Source organism: Porites lutea, chromosome 6 (assembly GCF_958299795.1).
Source record: "Porites lutea chromosome 6, jaPorLute2.1, whole genome shotgun sequence".
Lineage (NCBI taxonomy): Eukaryota > Metazoa > Cnidaria > Anthozoa > Scleractinia > Poritidae > Porites > Porites lutea.
The window spans coordinates 6,429,379-6,435,846 of NC_133206.1; the positions used below are offsets into that span (position 1 = coordinate 6,429,379).

At 37.0% G+C, this 6,468-nt stretch overlaps 1 non-coding gene across 1 annotated transcript; it reads left to right on the forward strand.

Moving 5' to 3' along the window:
• The first annotated feature begins 2,303 nt into the window (after positions 1-2,303).
• Trnar-ucg (transfer RNA arginine (anticodon UCG)) lies at positions 2,304-2,376 on the forward strand. The gene has a single exon. It is a non-coding gene; the product is annotated as a tRNA-Arg (tRNA).
• Positions 2,377-6,468: the final 4,092 nt, after the last annotated feature.

A 6,468-nucleotide genomic window follows, 5' to 3' on the forward strand; every position in this document is an offset into this window, starting at 1 on the left:
GGGGCTTGCGAACTCGCATAATTACTGATTAACGGTGCGTGAAATTACAAGACTGTAATAGTTTTTCATTTCCTCGAGAGAGAACAGAGAAAACGTCAGACAAAATTGAAATAGAGAGTTTTCAGCTCCACTTTGTGTATACGTGTTTTGTTTATATATATTCGAGTTTTAGAGCTAAATAAGAAGACGCTAAAAGATTTTTAAAATACATTTAAAAAACATTTAGAAAAGTGACGGACGTTTCCGCGCTACGTTACGCCATTATCAAGTTGAAAAGTGAAAAAGTATAAAGTGTAAAACGAATATATAAAATTTGAAGCAACACATAAAATATTTGCGGGTCCAATGGGTATAATTCCCAAGGTAAGAATAAAAATAAGAGAAAAAAAACAATGTATGAAAGTGTCACGTAAATAGTTTGGCGCGAATGGAGTCGGTTTGCGTGTTAAAAGAAGGCTTGATGTCCTTTCTGTGTAACATCTTGACTAAGCAATCAAACTTGCTGTTACATTTCCTCAGAACTTTGAAAAGATGGTCAGTCTTTGTTCTGTCGTTGCCATGCTGTGTCTCAATGCGTTGTATACTTATTTCAAAGTGATTTGTGGGATGCAAATTATGTCGGGTACACTGCCCGACACTTACATCAACGCATAAATGAACACCGTTATTCAGCCATCGGGAAACACCTTGAAACACACATTATGGCAACAACAGAACAAAGACTGACCATCTTCTCAAAGTTCTGAGGAAATGTAACAGCAAGTTTGATTGCTTAGCCTACGAGATGTTATACAGAAAGGACATCAAGCCTTCTCTTAACACGCAAGCCGACTCCATTCACTCCAAACTATCACGTGACACTTTCGTACATTTTTTTTCTCTTATTGTGTTTCTTACCTTGAGAATTATACCCATTGGACCCGCAAATATTTTATGTATTGTTTCAAATTTTATATATTTGGAATATATTCGTAAAGACATAAACTAAACTGAAATGAAGACTTTTCAACTCCACTTTGTGTATGTGTTTTGTTTATACATCTGAGTTTAAGCGCTAAATAAGGTATAGGAAGCCGTTTCTCGGGTTGCTAGGTGATCGCTTGTCTTATTCCTTTTCAATAGACGGTCCGAAAACGGGCTCAAGTTACTCTACGGGCAAGCCGAGGCAAACCTATTATGCCTATTGTAGTATTCGCTCATTAGTAAACCTATCCACTTATTAGTATACAGGAACGTATTTTTGTCGAGTATCCTTATTAGTATGGAGGAAGTAAAAAATTAGTATGCAGGAAATCCAAATTAGTATGCAGGAAGTCCAAGGGAAGTCCAAAAAGGGGCTTATCCTTGCTGAAGCCCTACTACTAATAACGTAATATAAATGAATGAAAAGACGCTAACAACCTACGTCACAACGAACATAGAAATTCGCCACTTTCGCATCCGTAATAAACCGTAATATGTAAAATGTCCGTAATAAACGTTTTGTGCCCCCTCCCTCCAGACCTTCCCCAAAGCAACATTGTTTCCAATTTCTCCCGGCTATTACAGGGGGGACATTACAGTAGTCCGCTCCCTGCGAAAAAAAGAAGGCAGTGCTTATGCAAAATTTGGTGTGTGTTGTGTTGGGGGGGGGGGGGGGGGGGGAGGTTGAGAGACAAACAAGGTGTATACGTGAGCAATGCAATAGCAGCGAATAGTTCAGTCCTAGGTTTTGTTCCTTCACGAGCTTTGGCCTTGTAATGGTAATCTCACTTTTGGTTTTCTAAGTCATAGACCATTGCATGGACAGGTGATATTGTGGATCAATTATGGTTTCTTGGTAGCTGACCACCTAGCCCTCCCCTAACTCACAATTTTGCCCTAGGTGAGAAGTAAGTGTTAGCTAGTGTTGATGTTGACTTAAGGGAGGGGTAGGTGGTCAGTCACCTAGTAAACTAAATTGATCAGTATTACCACCTACAGTGGAACCCCGCCTTACGGCCACCTCGTTATTACAGCCACTTTTCTGGTCGCCCGGCAAAACCGCCATACATTTTCTTGTAAAAAAAAACCTTCGTTAATACGGCCAAATTTTTTGGCCCATTGGTGACTGTATTAACGGGGTTCCACTTTATCGAATGTACTACATGTGCAGGCTGGAGTTATTTAGGTCATGTCCACACGCTGCCCATCGATGAAGTGTAAGCTTGTCACAGTGTTGACCTCGAACACAGCATAAACTAAAGACAAGTTAGAAACAGCATAGCACAGTGCGTATTTGTACTACATGACTGTCAAATAAAAAATTCGAGAATAAATGTCTTGGCCTCGTGGCCTAATGGATGAGGCGTCTGACTTCGGATCAGAAGATTCCAGGTTCGAGTCCTGGCGGGGTCGTGCATGCTCTTTTTCAAAATTGGTTCTTCGTTTGACACAATGCATTGACTTTCGTGTCGACATAAAAGAATAATTTTGCGGTGAAACTCATCAATTTACCCGAAAGTCATAATACAGTTCAAAATCTTCTTCTTTTTTTCTTTTTTTTCAAACTAGCTTTAGTCTATGTGCAACGCTCAGCTTGTAATTATTTTTAATCGTTTCCCATAAATCTAAGAACAGCTCGAAAAAAAATCCAACTACAAAAAGAAAATTTCAAGCGATGTTTTCTAAAAGTTTTATTCGCACTGATCTAACGTTTCCACTTCAGAGCTAATGAAGACTTATCAACCAGCTAAAGACGGAGTTAATTTCACATTGTTAAACAGTTACCGTAATACGTTTTTAACAAATAAAATATCTATTGATAGAAAATCAAAAATGCCTTTATATTATAACATTTTCATTTGCTTAATATCACAAAGTATTTGGGGAACATCAATATAGTCATTTGTTTCCTGCAGATATCCACAGGAGAATGTTTTTTACTCTGGATTGAAATTGAGATTTGCTCAACGACTAAAGAGATTTAGGTAGACCGTTCCATATCAGAGCACCAGTTCTCGCAAATAATTTTTTAATTTTATCCGTTCGAGAGTACTCAACATAATAATGATGGTTTTGACCTGGTTCTATAGTTATGTAAATCGGTCGTTGGCCTGAACTTGCTTTTTAGATTACTTGGAACAGCTTGCAGATAAACGTCATGCATCAACAACGAGAGGCGGTTAACGGTAGAAAATTGAATTTTGTGTTTAAATAGATCAAATTACCGTTTAGTATGGAGGAAGTCAAAAATTAGTATGCGGGAAATCCAAATTAGTATGCAGGAAGTCTAAGGGAAGTCCAAAAAGGGGCTTATTCTTGCTGAAGCCCGACTACTTATAACGTAATATAAATGAATGAAAAGACGCTAACAACTTACGTCACAACGAACATAGAAATTCACCACTTTCGCATTGCTCCGTAATTTTGTGCCCCCTCCCTCCAGACCTTCCCCAAAGCAACATTGTTTCCAATTTCTCCCGGCTATTACAGGGGGGACATTACAGAGAGGCGGTTAACGGGAGAGAATTGAATTTTGTTTTTAAATATATTAAATTACCTTGTTAGTATGGAGGAAGTCAAAAATATGTTAAATATATTAAATTACCTTGAACTGTATCAAAGGAGAAGCGAACTTCGCCCTTCAGATAAAATATTTGACGAGAAACACAAAAAACAACGGCGGAAACCTCCCCTCTCCCAAAAAAAAGTTAATAAAAAACCTCAGAAGTTCAAACCGCCTCATTCGGCGTTGAGCTCGGGCGGATAAACGTTACATTTTGTCTTTATGACGTCAATTTTTTTCACTCGTCAGGAAGCGAGATAAATCGTGTCGCATTTGGGAAGAAGAAAATTAAGATGTTCTTGACAAAATGAAAACCTTTTTAATCTACATTGGTGTGCTCCTAGCAGTGTTAGGAACTTCAGCTGCCTCAGAAAACATCATTAAGCAAGGTAAGAATACTGTCTTATTTTCGAAAAAAGAATATTCAAATTATTTTTTTATCTTGCGTAAGCTGGAGTAGAAAAGACGCAAGGTGAAAGCAAAAATCGTTATTTTTCTTAGTGCAACTATAATTTAGTTCCCTCTCTTATTGTAAAATACTGCGCCAATAAATGTTACATTCCAAAACTTTAAGAACTAGTCAAAATTGATCAGTGTCAAATTAAACGTCATTTCTTTCATTCAAAATATTCTCTTCTTGACCCCTGCTCGCTGTGAAAGGTTTCATTTGGTTTGATTTTACTTAATCTGTGGTTGCCTATTGTTCGCAAAATGATGAGGGCTCTTGCGCGCACACTCAAAGTAACATGCAAGCATGCAACGTCACATTATAAACTTTTTTAAACCATTTTTCTTGTCAGATTCATTTTAATCACGGTAGATCGATGCAAAGTTTTCAGACTCAATTTGTTTTAGTCATATTTAGGTCCGGTTATAATTGACCTGAATTATTATTTTACAAAAAATAACAGAAAAAAATTTCGGTGAGCTGCGAGGCGCTCGATCTAGAAAGTAAGTGAAGGAAAAAGTGCTACGTTTTATATGAGTTTCAAAATGTTTTGGGCGTGGCCCTTCGCCACTTGCTAGTACGTTAGAACTGGTCCAAGGTGTTTATGTCGCTATGAATTTCAAAAAAATAAAGCTTTGAAGTGCGCGCGCGGCCTACAGGAAACGGAAGTAGTAACTGCCCCTTATAAATTCCTACAGGGAATCCAGTTCTCCTCAGTTGTGAAAGCTGCATAAAAGCATTACTCACTCTAACGTGAATGAAAACACAGAGGAACAGCTCCATCGTCGTTTCAATTTTGCAGAAGACTTTTGGTAACAACTGAGAATGAGATAATCGAGGTCGACTATATTTGAATATTACTAAAGTTCGACCTTTTATAAGAAATAAACCACTTTATACTGAGGCCTACTCTGGGACCTTAACTCGCCGCGAGATTGTGCGAGCTAATGCGAGTTTAGGCGAGTTAAGGCGAGATAAGGAAAAACTGAGCTCACCTATCAGTTGCGAGTTTGTGCGAGTTAAGGCGAGTTAAGGCGAGTTAAGGGAAAATGATCCATCTTATGTTGAGGTTATAAGGCTTAAAACTTATAATATGCTTTAGTAACATACATATAAAGATGCCTTGGAATCTTTGTATGTCTTATATATATAGTAGGCTCCATGTTGTCCAATTACGAAAAAATTAAACCAAAAATTTCAGATGAGCTCCAAAGTTGAATGAAGCCAAATCTTGTTAATATAAAATTTATTAACTGAAATATTTTCCTAATTGGACAAGCTTAAGTATGGATATGCTAGTGATATGGAGTCCTATTCTTTATTAATTATATAGCAGTTAGTCTCCAAACTAGACCATTTGGTGGCTGTATCATAATAATAATCATTGTCATCATCATCATATATTGTTTATTTAAGCTATATAATTATTTGGCAGAGTAATAAATTACCAGTAGTGAGGAAAAAAAATGAAAAACAAAACAATCATGAATTGATAAAAAAAAATGGAGCTTTAGTATAAGCACAGGTAGGATATTTTATTTTATTTTATTTATTTTTTTAAATCAATAACAATATGTTTTAATAGGCGGGTGAGCATAATAGGTATCACATGACATGTCATCAATTGTTATCACTAACTCCAGAATTGAAAAAAAAAAAGTTTTTGCAGTCTGTGTCAATGTTCTTCAAAGAACTAGTATAAAAATCCGGGGAAGCTGACAAATTACAACTCAGCTGAGGAAATTTTTATGCCACAATCAATTTTACTGAAATGAAATGAAATTTCTTTCTCCTTGAAAATTACGACTTATCTTTAAGTCTTCCATTTGATCCATTCTCTCCACTTCACTGATGGTTTCCCTTGGAGTCCAGCTCAGTTTTTTTTTTTTCACTGCCAGAAATGATTGCCTTTTCGTTTCCTCGGATAATCTATTCTAATTTCTTGCAAATGAAGGCTGATGCCTTTTCGCAAAGACAGCAGTTCCCATATTTTAGAAACTCCCTCCTTAAACTTGGACAATCCTGTGAGAGACACCTTGATTTCTACAAAAGAAAGGAGGATCAAGCTAACTTGATAGTAAACTCTTGATGATTCTTAGCCTAGCAAAACAGCAAAAAATAAATGACCATATTTTCTGTTCAGGCTTACTTGTTTTTTACAAAATGTCAGAAAGTGTTCATAGTTGTGCAGAGGACTATACCTTCATTAACTTGATTGACAAGAAAACACTCTCTACTATCGGCTTTGTCTTCCAAACTCTTAAGAGCTGTCACTGATGAATCTTTCCTGCTTCGCATTTTTACAAAATGATCACCGGCTCAGGCGTTTTGTGCGTGTTTTCATGTCACGTACGCCACATTGAAGCTTCCAACCTAAAACTTGCCAGTGGACTGGTATCAACAAAGCTTTTATAGAGTTAACGTTGCAAGGGTAAAAGGCTTTAGCTTAGCTTACCTGCATGTGATACATTTTGAAACTTCTCGATTTAACATC